The 20653-nt window shown below is 38.5% G+C and overlaps 1 non-coding gene across 1 annotated transcript; it reads right to left on the bottom strand.

The window, feature by feature from the left end:
* Positions 1 to 9142: 9142 nt before the first annotated feature.
* Positions 9143 to 9249, bottom strand: LOC149028990 (small nucleolar RNA R71). Its single transcript, XR_016171341.1, has one exon. It is a non-coding gene; the product is annotated as a small nucleolar RNA R71 (small nucleolar RNA).
* Positions 9250 to 20653: the final 11404 nt, after the last annotated feature.

Genomic DNA, 20653 nt, shown 5'->3' with positions numbered 1-20653 from the left:
AAACTCATTCCTTTTTTGTACAATCTGTTGTTAGACTTCTCTACAGGTTCGGATTTCTTTGATGGTACGTATGAGGAAGCACAAGGTGAAGAAGATGAAGACTGAAGAGCAAGAAGAGTTGACTTAAAATGTGGATTAGATTTCTTTTGTTTCTTCTAGACTTATCTTTTACTTTACTTATATTAGCTCAGAGCTTTATTTAGATTTCGATCTACCTTCCGCATGTGTTTGTAGGGTATATTTCCGCTATACTCTACAGTTGTCTTTTGATTTGGTATCTTGTTATTCCGCACTCAGATATTCTATAGTGATCCTTCTGAGATCCTTTCTTGACTTTTATTATAAATTACTTGAACATTATGATTTGTTCTTTCTTTTGATTATGTTATTGTGCGAAATGGATATGATCGTTCCTAAACTTGATCTTTAGGGCTGTGGATCACACTCTCGGGTATGCCAGTTAGGGTACCGACAGGGAGGATGTGACAGTTGTGAATCACACCTCCGGGTATTCCAGATAGGGTACCAGCTGGTTGGATGTGACACTATGGATGGTTCCTTATTGTGTTGAGGAAGACGTTGTGTGCCTGCTATTGATGAGATTAAGAAGGAAATTTTGAGAGAACCACACCAGTCAGTTTTTACAGTGCACCCAGGAAGTACTACAATGTTCAAGGATCTAAGAGAACCTTTTTGGTGGATTGGTTTGAACACCGATGTGAAAGACTTTGTGGCCAAGTGTGAAACTTGTCAACGTGTTAAGGTTGTTCATCAACCACCATCTGGATTTCTGCAGCCCCTTCCTCCTGTTCCTAGTTAGAAGTGCGAAGATATCACTATGGACTTTGTGACTAGCTTGCCTCAGACAAGTAAAGGTAATGATCCAGTAGGGTATTCATTGATAGGTTGACCAAACCAGCCCATTTTATTCCTATGAAGATCACTCATACTATGGATAAGCTAGCTAGGCTTTATGTGGACATTGTGGTTCGTCTACACGGAGTGCCTTTGAGTATTGTTTTTGATAAAGATCCTAGGTTCACCTCAAGGTTTTGGAATAGTTTTCAGAAAGCCTTGGGAACCCAATTAAACTTGAGTACTACTTATCATCCACAAACTGATGGACAATTTGAGCGGACAATTTAGATTTTGGAAGATATGCTTAGATCTTGTAATGTGGATATGGGTGGCAGCTAGAATGAACACCTCGCTTTGGTTGAGTTTGCCTAGAACAACGGTTATCAAGCAACAATAGGTATGGCTCCATTCAGGGCTTTGTATGGAAACACTTGTAGGACACACCCTTGTATTGGACTGAGAGTGGTGAAAGGAAAGTGTTAGGTCTAGAAATGATTGAAGCTACAAGTGCAATGGTGGACATGATGAGAGGATGAAATCAGCCAATCAAGATAGAAATCTTATCCAGATAAGAGAAGGACCGATTTGGAATTTCAAGTTGGGGAGAAAGTTTTCCTGAAAGTATCTCCTACGAAAGGTGTGATGAGATTCAATGTTAAAGGAAAGCTTAGCCCTCGGTTCATTGGACCTCATGAGATTCTTGAGAAGGTTGGACCTGTTGCGTACCATTTGGCTTTACCTCTGTCTCTTGCTGGAGTTCATAATGTGTTCCACATATCAATACTTAGGCAATACATAGAGAATTCGGAACACATACTACAGCGAGAACTTGAAGGACTTAGTATTGATCTTTCATACAATGAAAAACTGGCCAAAATCCATGACAAATAGGACAAACAGTTGAGGAATCGGACCATCCCCTTGGTAAAGATTCGGTGGAAGAATCACACCCCTGAAGAAGCTTCTTGGGAGAAGGAAGAAGAGATGAAAGATAAGTTTCCCCATCTTTTTGAAACCCAAGTATGCTTTAAGTTTCGAGGACGAAATTTCTTTTATGGGGGGGGGGAGAATGTGAAATCTAGCCCAAACCCTAACCCAAAAACCCATTTGTTTGTAGGTTCGAAGACCAAAAGTGAAGGTAAAATGCAATTGTTGGCCATCTTAATGGAAGACATGGTGTTTGACCCAAAACCCATGGAGATTGATGATGGAGTTCTTGTCACATCCACCCAGGGGGTACCCTATCTGGGTTACCCGGGGGAAGTGATCCACAACCCAAAAGATCAAGTTTAGGAACGATCATATCCACTTAGCACAATAATATAATCAAAAAGCAAGAACAAATCTTTGTATTCAAATAATTTAATAATACAAGTCAACAAAGGATCTCAGAAGGATCACAAAGAACATCAGAGTGCGGAAATGATACCAATAAAATAAATAATCAAAATGTGGAATGAGGCGGAAACCCATTCTATATAGCGGAAGGTAGATCGAGAAAAAGTACAGATTACAACCAGTTCTCAAAAGAAGGGAAAGAAAAAGGTAAACAACTAAGTTACAGTTTCTTCTAACTTATACAATGTTTCCTCAATAACAAAATCATAAGAAACTAGACCAGGCCAAATCTGCTCCTGACAAATATCAGTCTCGTACTAATAGTCTTCACCAATGTAATCACCAATTCAGTAGTGTAAGAGTCATCAATTCGGTCTTCATAGTGTTGACCATCATAGTCAATAGTAGTAATACCTGCAGAAAAGTATAACAAAAGATATTGCAAAAAAGAGTGAGTTAAAAAGAACTCTCAGCAAGGCAGTTATTCCAAAATAACATAGATACATGATACAAAACATAGCATGATACAATATGATATGAAACACATGACGCAATTATGATTCTAACTCTATATATGCTAGTCTCTATGGTAGACATGCATTAAGTCTGTAAAACCCAGCCCTAACCTTGACCCGGAAACCTTGTTATTTGTAGGTCCGATGACCCGGAGTAAAGTAAGAAGTCAGCTTTGGGCCATCCCAGTGGAGGACTTGGTGTCTGGCTTTGAATCCATGAAAGTTGATGATGAAGTTCTATTTATGGAAACTGAATCTTGATGAAGATCGGATTAGTTGATGGACTTGGAGTGCTCTCTATCTTGGTTTGAAGGCATTTCTACCTATTAGGTAAGTCACTTGACTTGTGTGCAAAACCCCTTTAGGATTGGATTTGATCTGGGCCTTCAATTCCCTGTTTTGGACTTGCTGTCAGCATTGGTCGACTGGGCCAGTCGACCAATCCACTCGACCAATGAGTGCTGTCTTTGGCAATTAGGTTTTTCTTGCTCTATTTAAGTCCAAACTCGAGTCCACTTCATATTTGCTGCCTCCAAACTCTTTGGAACGAACCAAAGACCTCTGCAAGTCATCTCCCTTGCATCCTTGGTGTTTTCTTGACGGATCTTCGTCGAAACTCTTCCTTTTGCATCAAAAGGTATGTCTACTCTCTCTTCTTCTCCTCCATCTTTGTTTTTCTTTCCTTTTTGAGTTGAGACAGTAGAAGAGATGCTGCATTCTCTGTTGCAAACATCTCTGAACATGTTCTCATGATCATCCTAAGGATTTGAGGCTAGAACAATGATCTTAACCATGATCATTGCAAGCTTTTGAAGGAATCATGATCAAACCATGATCTAATCCTGTTAAACTTCTGATTTGAATTCTAATCTCTTTGGATCTTCTATATTGATCATGTTAGTAGTTAATTACTGTGTTTTCTTTCCATGATCCATGATCTATCAATCTCTAGTTGTTCTCTTCTACCATACTATGTGTTCTTCATGAAGCATGGTAGTTACATATATGGTAGGCTTTATTTCCTTATTTAGATTTATGCTTCTAAGCCTTTTTCCTTGAAGATCTAAGTATGTTTTCATGATACCTTTACCTGAAGCAATGATCCATCCTCCTATTGTTCTTGTCTTTGATTTCTATTTCGAATTCATCAAGCTCCATGGTTGATCTAATTATGGTAACTTTTTGTTTCCTAATTTGGATCTTGATATCTTGATTTGATTGGTGTTTTGAGGTCCCCTATATGTTAGAATACTACTGATGTAGTTTACCCCTTGATTAGTACCCTTTGGAACCACCAAATTCGGATTTCATATCTTAAAACTCTATTTTTTTAGGCTACTGTCTGCATTGGTCGACTGATTGGTCGATCGGGCAGATCGACCAATCCACTCGACCAATGAGTACAAAGCAACTCCAGAATTGGTCTGTGTTGGATGTTTTGGTATCTTTTCTGTTAGGGATCTTTCCTAATATGTTGTATATACTTGTTTAGGACCTTCTTCTCAAGTTTGCCAAGATCTTACTTGATTTCTTAGGATCCCTTTGCAAGTTATAAAAGGTAAGGATGGTTATTTCCTTAATTACATAGATAGCATGAATCTAGTTTCTATATTTGAATATCATTGATATGTTTCCTAAATTAGATTCTTACAATGATATACTACTGTTGTATAACTTTGATTACAGTAGCATTACTTGTTTATGGTTAATTGATTCATGAATGATTTATTTACCAATTATATACAAGTTGATTGTACTTATTGATTTCTTTCCATATATGAAGTTACCATATATGTGATGATATGAATTGATGCATGTGTATGCTTAAGTAGGGTTTGGAAAGGAGAGGTGTCCTTTTGACACTTCTGTCCTTGGACTACTACGGGAATATTATGGGATGTTTCCGGAGATGCCCTCTGGACACCTTCCTAAACTGTTGGATGACATATCTAGGATCGTCTAGTAGTGTTTGGCTAGGATGTCCTGTTATGTCAGACCCTAATCGGAGGGGTATTGAGACCGAACGACCCGTGGTAGCAATGGGGATTCATGGGCGCTCAAGACCGGTAACCAACCCGTGAGAGGACAGAAATCACATTGTGGGGGCCATTTATTGGTAGGGTTGCATATGGTTAGACTTGGGCTCACGGGCGCTTAAGACCGGTAACCAACCCGTGAGAGGACGTGAGAGCTTCCCGTTTACCATATGTGGATGATCAATAGGGTTGATGAGTCCGTAGTCAGGGACTATGAGGACTCTAGTGTGAAGGATACCGGAAAGGATCGTCAGGGACGAGGAATGGACGTATCTGGATCCGACTTGATGTAACTAAGTAGAAGACTTGCATTTGGCTAGGTTTTACCCGACATGCGCCAGTACTTATGCCAAATGGTTGTGAGAGAGTGTGTTGACTTAACCCCCTGCCATGGTTTGTCCTGAGGGATGAAGGACCCATTACCAATCGGCTGCTCAAGACCGGTGAAATGATCCGTGAGAGAATCCAAGATATCTTAAATGGTTGAGGATGTGAGCGGACCTTCCTAAAGAAGTACGGTGCTATGACTTAAAGCATGTCTGCCAATAGAGACCAGCATACATAGAGTTAGATTCATTCATTCATTGCTTGTCTCATATCATATTGCATTATGTTGTTCTGGAATCCTACCATTTATGTTATTATGGATTTTAACTACCTTAGTGAGTTTCTTTGAAACTCATTCCTTTATTGTACAATGTTTGTTAGACTATCCTGCAGGTACTGAATACTATGACGGTCCCTATGAAGAAGCGCAAGGCGAGGAGACATATCTCCAGGAAGGTGATTGCGGTTACCACAATTACACTGAAGATCCCGCGAGTGGTTATGCTCTGTACGATGCTTAGTCCGACCATTGAGTGGAAGCGTCCTTGTGCCATTTATGAGATTTACACTTATAAGGATGTTGTCTATAAAGTGGAGAACAATTTAGTTACCCAATGTACTTGCTACTGGGATTAGATTTTGTCTAGTTTATTCTTTTTGGAGCTACTTTTCCGCTGGTTGTAGAGTGGGATTTTTGCCTCACTTTACTTATCTGTTTGATACTCTGATTATAACTATCTTTCTGATTTATTTATGATTCATTCTTTCCTTATTGGATCTATGGTTTATCTTCCGCACTTTTATTATGATTGTTCATGATTACGTTATTGTTTATGTGGGAGGTTGATCACTCGATACCTGATCTTCGGGCTGTGGATCACACTCTCGGGTATGCCAGATAGGGTACCGGCTGGGAGGACGTGACAAAGTCATAGCACCATACTTCTTTGGGTAGGTCTCAAATCACTCTTCCCTCAACCATCTCGGTTTCTTTGGTTCTCCGGCGGTACTTGGGTACTGCATCCCTCTCGGACAATCCATGGCTGGGGTTTAGGTCACCACTCTCTCACATCACCATTGGTATAAGTATTGGCGCATGTCACGGTAAAGCCTAGCCCAATGCAAGTCATCTACTTAGTCATATCATGTCAGATCCAGATACGTCCATTCCTCGCCCCGGGTGATCCTTTCCGGTATCCTTCACACTAGAGTCACGGATATTACCCATCGGACTCATCAATCATATTGGTCATCCACAAATAGTAGACGGGAAGCTCTCATGTCCTCTCACGGATATGACTCCCCAATCTTCGAGCGCTCGTGAGCCCATGTCTATCCATTTGCAACTCTACCAATAAATGACCCATTTCGGGTATCTGCAACGCTATTTATGTCCTCTCATGGGATGGTTACTGATGAGCATATTTATGTGTGAAATCTTAGGGCATAAAGCATGCATTTTATACACTTAGAGTGGAGTTACCTTGGGTTTTATGTTGTTTTTGCAGATTTTAGGACTTTTCAAGATTTAAGCAAATATTTGGAGTTTTGGGCTTGAATCATGCTATTTTACACGTCTAGAAGTTCATTCAAATTCTCAAATGCGAAAATGGGCCTGATTTGGAGCATGATGGGCTAGAGATGTGTGATTATGGGCCAACTCCGAAATATTGAAGAGATAAAGAAGGCAAATCAAATCTACAAAGATATTATTGAGAGAGTCCAAATAGAAAAGAGTCCTTGCATACCTCAATATCTTATTTCCTATCTTGGATTTAATTAAAGAAAGAAAAAGAGGAAAAAGAATTATATTCAGAAAGAAAAAGAAGAAAAATCCCGTTTTTGAATCCCTTTGTCCAGTTTCGATCAAACCCTTCATCGAACGCTCATCCAATGTCCGATCTTGCTGATTTTTGGAGGAGAGTTTCATGACTACTTAAACCTCAAATCCAACGGTGGAATTATGCATCTGATCTCTCTAAGTCTGCGCGATTACTACGTCAAAACCTTAATTGGTTGAGTCAGATAGAAACCCTGAGTTCTATTCAAATTCAGCCGTGCTCCATATCTCATGTAAACTCTATAAAAGGAGATCATATTCCATCAAAGGAGAACATGTTCTAGAGCTTAGTAGAAGCATTCTTTCTTCTCTCTTCAGTTTATTTAGGTTTTCTCTAGTTTTTTCTGCTTGCAGTTGTGAGATTTTAAATTTCTAGATTCAATGTTTAGATTTAATTTTTATGTAATGCAATTCAAGTTCAAGTTTCAAGTTCATGTTTCAAGTTTTTAGATTCGTTTTTCTCTGGGTCTAGATATTGCAGATTTAGATCATTCTAGATCTAGATCTGGTTATTAGGGTTGGTTGAGATTCGAATCATTTGTTCAATTCGCAAGTAAGTAATTTTTTTTATTAATCTTCTCTCCTCCCTCCATTCCCGCTTCTATCTACACCTCCATATTCTTAATTTAGGATTTACTTTCAGCATTATTTATTGTTCTCCTTTCAGCATTATTTAATGTTCTTACTTTCAGCATTATTTATTGTTCCCCTTTCCCCTGGGTCCTTGATCAGAGATGCCTACAGTTGTGCCTCTCTTTGGTTAAGGCTTCCTTTTCCTTTAATTGCTTTGTTTATTACTTTGTTATTTACTTTTTGCCTATTCATTCATCATCTCGGACCACATAACCGGAGCAAACCTACAGTCGTGCCTCTGCTTCTGGTGACGGGTGGTGTTGCATCTGCATTTTAGCTATTTCCTTTTTTTTTTATTGCTTTGTTTATTGCTTTGTTATTTACTTTCTGCCTATTCATTCATTATCTCGGACCACATAACCGGAGCAAGCCTACAGTCGTGCCTCTGCTTCTGGTGACGGGTGGTGTTGCATCTGCATTTTAGCTATTTCCTTTTCCTTTTATTGCTTTGTTTATTTCTTTGTTTATTGCTTTGTTTATTGCTTTGTTATTGTTCGCATTTTTTTTCCTATCTTTTATTTATGCATTGATTGTGTTTAATTTATTTTTTGTTTCAATTCAATTGCATTAGACATATAGATTAGGATCGTTTAGTTTAGTTAATTAGTTAACAAAAATTGAATCATTCCACTCTCGCATTACTATTAAGAAGTTTAATTCTAAGTGGCATATCTCCCTGAGATCGACCCGTTAGCTACACGATACCGTGCGCTTGCGGTTACTTTTAAATTTCACAAACAAGATTTTGGTGCCGTTGCCGGGGAGGTATTAGTCCACTTTGTTTTTCTCATTCTTAGGTAAATCGAAGTGATTTAAAAAAAAAATTTAAAAATTCAAAGATATTACTCTTAACTTGAGTAGAAACAAAAACGTATAGTAGTCCCCACTCTACTGCAAAATCCCCAGGATTCGATTATAGGTGGCTCCGAAGATTATACGGATTCCCTTGCTGTCAAACCTATAAGCGCTCAGCTATACGGCAACCTTACAGCTTTGGAATCATTGTTTCGATCTTTGTGGTGGGAAATTCATTACTTTCCCTTCGTTTTTGTTATTTTCTTTTCTTTTATTCTTTAGTACTTTATTTATTTTTTTATTTAAAAAAAAATCTCATTCTTTCATAAGAGCCATTAATTGCATTAAGTGGTTAGTGCATGTGTGTCTGGACTCGTGATTCTACAAATAGAATTGTCCGAGTGTCTAACTTGACCATGGAAGGTCTACCTCCACCTCCACTTAAGAGTCTTAGGGATAGATTTTATCCAACCCGATCTGCACAACCTTCCTGTATATGTTTACCTGAAGTGAGGGGTAATAATTTTGAGCTCAAATCTCATTATCTATCTATGTTACCCCAATTTCATGGGCTACTTGATCAATATGCATATTTGTTCTATAGGGAGTTTGAGGAGGTTTGTGTTCTTATGAAGGTACAACAACTTACTGATGATGCCGTAAGACTACGGTTTATTACCTTTGCATTAAAAGATGAAGCAAAAAAGTGGCTTTATAGCTTACCTAGGGATAGCATTATCACATGGGAACAATTTACTGTCCTATTCTTGAAGAAATTCTTTCCTTTCTCTAAGACAAACAAAATAAGAAATGATATTCTTCAATTTCGTCAGAAACCCAATGAGTCTTTTGCTAAGGTAATGGAGAGGTTTCAAAGCCTTCTCCAAGAATGCCCTCACCATGGTATAGAATTATGGCATTTATGCCAAATAATTTATGAGGGTATCGATTACCAAACAAAGCAACTTTTGGAATCAATGTGCTCCACAGGATTTACATCATTCACTGATGATTCCGAAGCTTGGGATTTTCTTTTAGACCTAGCAGATAGAACTAGAGAATGGGAGTCAACCCAAGAGTCTGAAAGGACTAGTAGGGGATATTTTGTTGATAGCCAAGTTCATAAGGAAGTACAATAGATAACCTTTTGAAAAAGTTAGAGACTTTGGTAGTTAAAGCTGCACCACCAAGTCAAGTACATTTTATTGACAAATCTATTGCTATGTATGCATGGTGTCAGTCTCCTACACATGTAATTGAGGAATGCCCTAGCTATTCTGGAGGCCAACATGAAAATGTCAGTGCGATGTTTTCAAACCCATACAGTAACAAGTACAATCCTGGATGGAAGAATCATCCTAACTTTTCATGGTCTCAAGGGCAAAACCAAAATGGATTAAGCAATTACTCCACACAAAATCACTTTGGTGCCCCTCAAAAGCAAAATGCCCAATTTTCTTATAATCCAAATATTCAATTCCCTCAGGCCCCAAATTTCCAGAATGCCAATTTAGCTAGGCCTGTCAATCCACCTATTGTGCCTTATATGTCTCACATTGCACAAGATCAATCATCACCAGGTTTCAACAGAGGTAACAATCCAGAGTTTTCTCGTCTCTCTTCCTTAGAGAAGAATATGGAAGTACTTTCCAGTACCTTAATGACTTCTATGCATAATATGGAAAAACAAATTTCCACTCTTGCAAGTGCTTTGTCTGAGCGAGAAAAAGGTAAAATGCCTAGCCAACCTGAGTTAAATCCTAAGATTCAGATTCATCAAAGACCAGCAAATCAAGTCAACCAAGTTGAATCCTCCCATTCTTATTTAGCTTCAATTAATTATGTGTCTGCATTGAGAAGTGGGAAAGGGTATTTACCAGGTGAGTCACATATTAATGAAAAGAGCGAGATTAGTGACCATTGTGATGAGGAGAATGTTCAAGTATCTCCTAATGAGGGTTTGTCTGAGAAACCCATAGAAGTTGAGGATGAGCCAGTTGCTTTAGCAGTACCTAAGTTTGGAGAACCACCATCAGAAACTATGAGAAAAGAGCAAATTTCAAATGAGAGTTCTTATGTTCCTAAGGCTCCTTATCCTAGTCGTCTAGTGAATAAGAAAAAGACTGCAACTATGGAGAACATTTTTGATGTCTTCAAAAAGGTAGAAGTGAATATCCCTCTTTTGGATGTCATATCTCAGATCCCCGCCTATGCAAAAGTGTTAAAAGATTTATGTACTCATAAAAGAATCACTAGCATTCCCAAAAAGGCGTTCTTGGCAGGTAACATTAGTTCCATAATTACTCAACCTATAGCAGCCAAATATAAGGATCCAGGGAGCCCCACCATAGCTTGTGTCATAGGCAATACACACATTGAACATGCTTTACTTGATCTTGGTGCAAGTGTAAATCTGTTGCCTTACCATGTTTATAAGCAACTAGGATTGGGAGGATTGAAAGCAACTAGAACTACTCTTCAGTTGGCAGATAGGTCAGATAAGATTCCTAAAGGGATGGTTGAAGATGTTTTACTGAAAGTGGGAGAATTTATATTTCCAGTTGATTTCATTGTGCTAGATACTAAACCTTTTTCAATCAAAGATGAAATCCCAATAATTCTAGGAAGACCATTTTTGGCTACCAGTAATGCATTAATCAATTGTCGAAATGGCCTCTTACGATTATCTTTTGGAAATCAAACTGTAGAGTTTAATATGTTCAGGATAGGGAAACAAACACAAATAAAAGAAGAGATCAATATGCTTGATGAATCTTTTGATTTTCCTAATTATGTGATTACCAACTTTGAGATTGATTTTGATTCTGAATTCCAAGAATGTATGGATATGTTGGATGATGATAGTGAAACTTTCTTTTCTGAAGTCTTAAATTTTCACACACCTTTGGAGCCTATTAAATCTCTATCCATCTCCATTCCCAAGCCCTCAATAATTGAACCCCCCCCCCCCCCAAGCTAGAATTGAAAGAGTTGCCTTCTAACGTGCAATATGCTTTCTTGGGACAAGATAATTATCTTCTTATCATTGTTGTCTCTGATTTAACTTCTGACAAAGCAGAAGAGTTGATCACACTACTGAATGATAATAGAGAAGCATTGAGTTGGTCTATCACTAATGTCAAAGGTCTAAGCTCTTCCATTGAACAACATCATATTCAACTTATGAAAGATGCAAAACCTTCTAGAGAACCTCAACGTATGATGAGAATTTTTTTTAACATTGTGAATATTTTTCTTGAGATCTTTAGAGATGATTTTTCGATTCACGGTTTTTCTTATTTGGAGTGCCTTCCCCATCATACATTGATATTGAAGATAAGACTAAAGCTTCCCATAATAAGTACATCTTGACTGAAAGGTATACCCCTCATTTGTCTTCTTTGTTTAGCATACATGCATTGAGGACATTGCATTACTTAAGTGTTGGGGGGGGGGGGGTATAGCTGCGTTGTAGATTTTAACTTTGACTTTTGGTTATTATACATATTCTTTCAATTGCTATGATGTGTGAAATGAGAGTGATTTTGGTACCCATCATGAACACATAAAAACCCTGTTGAGAGGAAGGTAACTTGTATATATGTTGAAATGAGACTTTCCTCAGAAAAATAAAAGGCCCTTAACTTAAGGCGTCGAACCATCTATGAGTTTTGTGGGTCCTTGTTTCTTTGGCTAAAAGTTGAGATCAATTTTGTGTAGGGCATGAAAAAAAAAAAAAAAAAAAAAAAAGAAAGAAAGAGTAGAAAGTAGAAGTTGAATTCCTTGGAACTAGACAGGGCACTCCGACTCAGGAATCGAGGTGACTTGATCGAAACTCTTAGGAAGGAGATTATTGAAAAAAACTCTCGCATCACTGTCTATGTGAGCATATGCAAAGCAAAGCTACAAAGTAACTTGGGTTTCTGGTGTCTGCTCCACCATGTCATTCAAGCCAATCGTAGTGGAGTAATGTAGAGTTCACTACTCAAAAGAAAAAAAAAGAGAAATAAATACAAGTGTCATCAATGCCTTGGTAAATTGTTTGGTCAAAAATACTTCCAAACCTTAGTCCTTGGTCCCCTTATTTTATGAGTGGTTTTGCTTAAAGAAGAGGTGTACTTGAAAGATATAAGGTGAGTCCTTGATTGAGATATATGCTAAGTCTCAAGAATCAATGTGGGGTAATAAAGTTCAAGTGTGGGGGATCTTAAATCAATGGTGAGAAAAATTGTCATAGCTATTGATCTTGTATGAGTACTTACCAATTGTTAGAGTTGGAATTTGCAATGTTTTATTTTGAGCTAAAAATTGGAATTTTGGATGTACATTCACTGCAAACATCCACGAGACAAAACTCGTCCTCTAGGGGTAACCTAGTGGTTTAAAGGCCTGTTGCACATGTTAAGTGTAACCGTGATTCCTACGAAAGTGAGTTAAGATTTATTTTGTTGCACTAGTTTCTTACTTGCATTTGAATTTTCTTTAATTTTTGCTTGAGGACAAGCTTAGTCTAAGTGTGGGGGAATCTGATGAGCACATTTATGTGTGAAATCTTAGGGCATAAAGCATGCATTTTATACACTTAGAGTGGAGTTACCTTGGGTTTTATATTGTTTTTGCAGATTTTAGGACTTTTCAAGATTTAAGCAAATATTTGGAGTTTTGGGCTTGAATCATGCTATTTTACACGTCAAGAAGTTCATTCAAATCTCAAATGCGAAAATGGGCCTGATCTGGAGCATGATGGGTTAGAGATGTGTGATTATGGGCCAACTCCGAAATATTGAAGAGACAAAGAAGGCAAATCTAATCTACGGCTGAGATTTTAAATCAAATCTACAAAGATATTATTGAGAGAGTCCAAATGGAAAAGAGTCCTTGCATACCTCAATATCTTATTTCCTATCTTGGATTTAATTAAAGAAAGAAAAAGAGGAAAAAGAATTATATTCAGAAAGAAAAAGAAGAAAAATCCCGTTTTTGAATGCCTCTGTCCAGTTTCGATCAAACCCTTCATCGAACGGTCATCCAATGTCCAATCGTGCTGATTTTTGGAGAAGAGCTTCAAGACTACTTAAAACTCAAATCCAACGGTGGAATTATGCATCTGATCTCTCTAAGTCTGCGCGATTACTACGTCAAAACCTTAATTGGTTGAGTCGATAGAAACCCCTGAGTTTTATTCAAATTCAGCCGTGCTTCATATCTCATGTAAACTTTATAAAAGGAGATCATATTCCATCAAAGGAGAACATGTTCTAGAGCTTAGTAGAAGCATTCTTTCTTCTCTCTTCAGTTTATTTAGGTTTTCTCTAGTTTTCTTTGCTTGCAGTTGTGAGATTTTAAAATTTCTAGATTCAATGTTTAGATTTAATTTTTATGTAATGCAATTCAAGTTCAAGTTTCAAGTTTTTAGATTCGTTTTTCTCTGGGTCTAGCAATTGCAGATTTAGATCATTATAGATATAGATCTGGTTGTTAGGGTTGGTTGAGATTCGAATCATTTGTTCAATTCGCAACTAAGTAATTTTTATTATTAATCTTCTCTCCTCCCTCCATTCCCGCTTCTATCTACCCCTCCATATTCTTAATTTAGGATTTACTTTCAGCATTATTTATTGTTCTCCTTTTCCCTGGATCCTTGATCAGAGATGCCTACAGTCGTGCCTCTCTTTGGTTAAGGCTTCCTTTTCCTTTAATTGCTTTGTTTATTGCTTTGTCATTTACTTTCTGCCTATTCATTCATCATCTCGGACCACATAACCGGAGCAAGCCTACAGTCATGCCTCTGGCTTCGGTGACGGGTGGTGTTGCATCTGCATTTTAGCTATTTCCTTTTCTTTTTATTGCTTTGTTTATTGCTTTGTTATTTATTTTCTGCCTATTCATTCATTATCTCGGACCACATAACCGGAGCAAGCCTACAGTCGTGCCTCTGGCTTCGGTGACGGGTGGTGTTGCATCTGCATTTTAGCTATTTCATTTTCCTTTTATTGCTTTGTTTATTTCTTTGTTTATTGCTTTGTTTATTGCTTTGTTATTGTTCGCATTTTTTTTCCTGTCTTTTATTTATGCATTGATTGTGTTTAATTTATTTTTCGTTTCAATTCAATTGCATTAGACATATAGATTAGGATCGTTTAGTTTAGTTAATTAGTTAACAAAAATTTAATCATTCCACTCTTGCATTACTATTAAGAAGTTGAATTCTAAGTGGCATATCTCCCTGAGATCGACCCGTTAGCTACACAATACCGTGCGCTTGCGGTTACTTTTAAATTTCACAAACATTTACCAGTCTTGAGCGCCCAAAAATCTACGCTACTACCACGGGTCGTTCGGTCTCAATGCCCTTCCAATTCCGGTCTGATACGACAGGGACATCCTAGCCATACATCTAGACAAGTTGTAATAACCCCTGTTTTTCTAACCCGGAATCTATATTGCAGGTTCGAGAATCTGAAGGTCTGGTCGGATTAATTTTGTGGAGTGTCCACATAGAAGTCCATGATCCATATTCAGAACCCATGGATCTGGATTCTCTTGTTGAAGAATCTGCCTTACTGGGAAGTTGGATCTCTGGTGGAAGGCAAGTGGTGTTTGGAGATGTCTGGAATGAACATAAGACCACTCCCATGTGTTGTTTAGGACTAGGTTGTGTTTGGGTTTCAACCCCCTGAGCAAAGCACCCTTGTATAGCAATATACTTGGGGGTGGTTGCTAGTGGCGGTTGATTAAACCAAGCGACCGCCTTAAGCGACCGCCCGGTTCTGCTTGTGGGAAAATGCCCTATTTTGCCCCCTATTCGTTATAAATAGCAACCCTCGCCCTATTAACGCATTTTTATGTTCTAGATTGCTATTTTGGGCGATTAGGCGGCAGTGGAAACGTGCTGGAAGGTGGGCGAAGTGTTGTTAATGATCTAGAATCTCTTCCCTTCTATTCTTGGCGATTCTGGTTAAGGTAATGAATCTCCATCTGCAAATCTTCTTTTTAACCTCTATTGATATGAACTCATCCCCATTTTGTTAGTGGTTACCCAATTGATTAGTTGTATCTCCCTTTTCAATGTTCTTGATGAGATCCTGTCCAGGAACGAATCCCTGCATTTGTTAATGGATTGATCTAATCAAGGGGAATGATTTGGGTAATAGATCTTTGTTAATTTTAGGGTTTCTTGTTACCCTTTTGTTCTAGACCTATTAAGATTGAAATTTGGACTAAGATCATCCCAAAACGGATTGAAATCAGATGATAAAAAGTCTGATTTTTGGAGTTGGAAACTGCTGAAAACAGGGGCGGTCGCTTGTGGAGGTCGCTTAACTTAAGCAACCGGCTGGTTTCCAGTAACTGTGTAGGTTTGATTTTTGAATTGTTTTGACTCTTGACTCTTATACATTCTTGTAACCCTATGCCTAGGTGTTCTTTGTTTCAAATAAAAGTCTTATAATAGTTTTTGGATTGCAAGTTAGAGAACTTCTACTAAATTACAGGTAAGGACATGCATTCTTATTTATATGCAATTACATATACATGATGTTTCAGCTGTTCTATTTACTATTCTTTGATCATGTAACTTTCTGTAATTGTATAAAGCATGTGAATTTTATTGTATACTTGTTGTTAGTGGTGTTCTTTGATGTACTTCATCTTTTATGATATTGCACAATTGTTCATGGTATGATAAAGAGTGATGCAGTGTAGTTGTGATGGAAGGGAGCATCCGCCCCAATAATATGTGGATGACCATAGGGTTAAGGAGTGGAGTCCAACAGTGGTAGCCAGTCCGTGAGGGTTCTCACTCCTAGGTTGCGAAGGATACTGAACCGAGTTGGTTGGTGCCATAGGGGAAGTATCTAGACTTCATTTAGTATGTTACCATTATGACTTGCATTGGATTAAAAACCCCGACATGCACCAGTACTCATTGCCAATGGTCGTGGCGAGAAAGTGTTGACTTAACCCCCAGCCATGGTTTGAGAGCCAGGTGTGGACTTACCCCTTTGCTCAGGATCCCTACAGAGGTAGCCAATCCTTGCCGGATCAGAGAGACTAGACCTACCCAAAGGAGGGCTGGTGTATATCTTAAAGCAAGTCAGTTGTTAGAGACTTGCATAGTTAGATCTTAGTAGCATTCATATTTCTGCATATCATCCATATCATTTCATGTATGCATTCATGGATTGTATTGACATATATATGAGAATTGTCTGTTCCTTACTGAGTTCGTCAGAACTCATTCCATTCATTGTATATATTATATGAATTGTACAGATGATGGCACAACGTCGGAAGTTGGAGATGATTCGTATGAAAGAGACTTCTCATATGAAGCTAATGTGGCACAGACAGTGGTACATGAACTTGTAGAGCATGAAGCCTCCTGAAGATGCTTGGTGTGCACTTTTAGCACCCATTGATGGGCGGAGGAGACAGGTTTCCAGGCAGTTTGCCCTTCGTATGGAGAAAGATTGGAGGACATCTTTACTTGCTAATTTAGAAAACTAGATTTAGAAAAGGAAACCAGAGAGAAGATTATTTAGTTTATTTGTTTTGCTTCCGCTGAACTCAATTTTACTTTTGATTCTTGATTTTCTCTCTTTCATTTCGTTCTTTGATTTTATTGGAGTATTTGGACTCTTGTAACCTTTTTATTAATTATTGCTCTTATTCTTGCTCTTGATTGTCTATACTTGTGCTTAACATTATTGATGGATAAGACCGTGGATCTTGTGACGGTTCACCCCCACGGGTTGTCGAGCGGGTAACTGAGACCGGCGGGCGGGGTGTGACACAAGTCCTATGTATGTCATCCAATGATCAGAGAAAGCATCCGATGTCCAAGGACAGAAATGTCAATAGGACATTCCCCAATCCCAAATCATACCTAGTCAATCACATTCTCAATTCCATCACATCATACATAAATGATATTTCATCATATGAAACGACATATAATATAGCATGATCATTCACATATGTAATTAACAAAAATATATAATCATGATAACCAAAGTGATATATAACATGGTACTACTGTCTTGAAGTATATATAGCAGTCATAGAGGCATAATTCACATAATCCATGTAATTATGGTAATAACCGTCCTTACCTTAAGTCGTGATGATGATAATCCAACAGTATCAAAAAAATGATCCAAGAATTGTATTAAGACCCTAGACAAACATAAATGAAAGATTAGAAAAGAAATCGGATTAATCGGAGGTGGAACGGGTCAAATCGGACAAGTATACAGTTCAGCATCATTGCTTGGTTGATGGTCTTGGTTGATGGTCTTGGTTGATGGTCTTGGTTGATGCTCTTGGTTGATGCTCTTAGTTGATTCTCTTGGTTGATGGTCTTAGTTGATGGTCTTGGTTGATGGTCTTGGTTGATGATCTTGGTTGATGGTCTTGGTTGATGCTTTTGGTTAAGGGTCTTGGTTGATGCTCTTGGTTGATGGCATTGACCAAGAGGATCGACCAAGACAGTCTCTGTAAAATCCAGCTTTTACCTAACCTTGACCCGACCCGGTCATTGTTGTGTTTGTAGGTCAGAAGACCCGAAGTGGTGGTAGAAGGGACTTATGGGCCCTGCTGGTTGATGACGTGGTGTCGAAACTCCAGTATATGGACATTGATGATGATGCTCCTTCCTTCAACACATTGTCAATGTTAAGTTAGAATCTGCGCACTAATGAAGAGTGAGACAGTTGAAATATCAAACGGACTCCTGTGCATAATCCAAAGGTACTCCCTAAAACTAGACCTCTTGAGTGAACTGTAGGAGAAAACCCCATGCAATTTGACCTTGTATAGCCCTCCAAGTCCACACCTAAAGTTGCTGAACTTTTCTATTAAATTCTGCAGAAACATGTTTTGGTCGATACTATCGACCAAATGTATCGACCAACAGGTTTCCTGAACCCGGTTTAAAGATTCTCTGGAATATTCTTTTCTATTTATTTATTCCTCAAGACTGGAGCCCTATTCTAGCGTTTTCAACATCTGAGAACGTGGGAGAGCCTTTCAAGAACTTCTTCTTGGTAATGGTGAAGCATCTACTCCATTAATCATTGCCAACCACTCATTTCCACTTTCTTGTTCCACTCTCAAGGTATGACTCTCTCTCCTAATCACTTTCTCACTCATCTTTTCTCTATTTTACTGTTTGGACCATGGCCAAGGTGCTGCAACCTTGCAAACACCTTGCCATGAGCCTTCTATACCTCTTATATTGATGTTTTCACCGATATGACTATGATTTATTCACCTCATGATCATTAAGTACACATTTCCATGATTTATTGCTCACCAACTTGCTTTATTTACCAAAACTGAGATGAAGCCTATGATTAACCTAATCTACACCTTGCATATGAGTTCAATGTTGCTTCTAAGTGATTCCCTATCTAATCCCCTATGTTTTCCCCAAATTTGCATTAAGATATAGCTTATGCCATGTTTAACAACTCTTGACCTTGATAGATCAATTTGGGTATTTCTAAATGGACCATTGGATTATGTTAAATTCTTGATAATTAGTGTCCCTATGTTGTGCTTAGACTATCCCCCAAGTTTCGTATTGATCCAAGACCTGGAAGACAAAATCTGGGCCAAAACCCAAAAAGCCAGCTTGCTGTCCGAAATCTTCTTGGTCGATGCTTGTTGGTCGATACTATCAACCAAATGTATCGACCAACAGAGTTGCTGTCAGCAACTTTTGCCTAGTTTTGATTCGTTCGATCTCCGATTGTTCGGATTTCTTCTCTAACCTTTCATATATGCTTGTTTAGGGTTTTAAGACTATTTGGGCCACTTGCTTGTGATCTTGGACCATTCTCTTCTCCAGTTCAAGGTAAGGATAGTTATCGATAAAATTACATAGGACATGGAATTTTGACTTGGTGTTCCTAACCTAGTGAGCATAGTTTCTATTTCATATTCCTATCATGTTAGACTTGCTGCATATGTCTTTCAACAGTAGCTTTGTGTTTACATTATTTTATTTGAATGTCTTATCATGTTTATCAATTTCAATATATGATGACTTATGTCAATGTCATGAATCGAATGTTTATTATGATGTTGTATTTTGTGAATTGATATGATGAACTTGGGCATGTGATTGCTTAAGTATAACTTGGGATTGAGGAGTACCCTACTGGTGCTTCTGTCCTTGGACATCGGAGGGAATAGTATGGGATGTTCTCCGAAGGTGTCCATCGAAACTTTCCCGGGATATTGGATGACATACATAGGACTTGCCTAGATGTATGGCTAGGATGTCCCTATCATATTAGACCCGATTCGGAAGGGCATTGAGACCGAACGACCCGTGGTAGTAGTGTGGATTTGTGGGCGCTCAAGACCGGTAACCACCCCGTGTGTCACATCCACCCAGCCGGTACCCTATCTGGCATACCCGGGATGTGATCCACAGCCCCGAAGATCCATAGTTCAGGGACCACATAATCCACATCGACGATAATACAATCATGAACAGATAATAATCATAAACTAACAATGAATGATCATGGAATTCAGGAATAAGGTGTCAGACATAATCAGAGTGCGGAAATAAATATCAAATCAGATAAATTAAGAAGGCAGTGGGCGGAATCCACTCCTTCACCAAACGGAAGTGAGGTCAAAATTTAGTTAAGTACAAGTCCCAAGTTATAAAGGTAAGTTAAAGTTATTACAATTCTTCTAAGTATACTGCCACAAAAGAAGGGGTAACTACTCATAAGTCTCCTCCATAATAAATATATCTTCTTCAAAGTTGAGGACCATGGAGACCCAACATGACTGCTCCCATACAACTCCGGGGCTAACCCTGGTACGCCTGGTAATCTTCTTCGGTATGGTCACCGAAGTCTTCAAAGTAGCCAGCCTCCGGATGGTAGTATGAGGTATCTGGGTCCGCCTCAGGGAGGGTGCCATCAGAGTAATCACCTGTAGAATAGCCTAACAAAATATTGCAACAGGAAAGGAATGAGTTCAAAAGAACTCAGCAAGGAAGTTATCCCACCACACATAAACCACAAGATAATCATAAAATGATGCAGATGATATGAGGCATATAATGCAATATGACTTTATTCTAAGTATGCTGGTCATCTATGGTAGACATGCTTTAAGTCATAGCACCATACTTCTTTAGGTAGTCTCAGTCACTCATCACCGGGGGGGAAAATTGGGTCCTGCATCCCTCTCGGACAAATCCATGGTTGGGGTTTCGGTCACCGCTCTCTCACATCACCGTTTGGTCTAAGTATTGGCGCATGTCAGGGTATAGCCTAGCCCAA

This window comes from Hakea prostrata, chromosome 1, assembly GCF_041222555.1.
Source record: "Hakea prostrata isolate BN-2017 chromosome 1, UWA_Hpros_2, whole genome shotgun sequence".
NCBI classification, from domain to species: Eukaryota; Viridiplantae; Streptophyta; class Magnoliopsida; order Proteales; family Proteaceae; genus Hakea; species Hakea prostrata.
The sequence above is the reverse complement of the archived record's forward strand: the minus strand, read 5'-3'. Positions and strand labels throughout refer to the sequence as shown.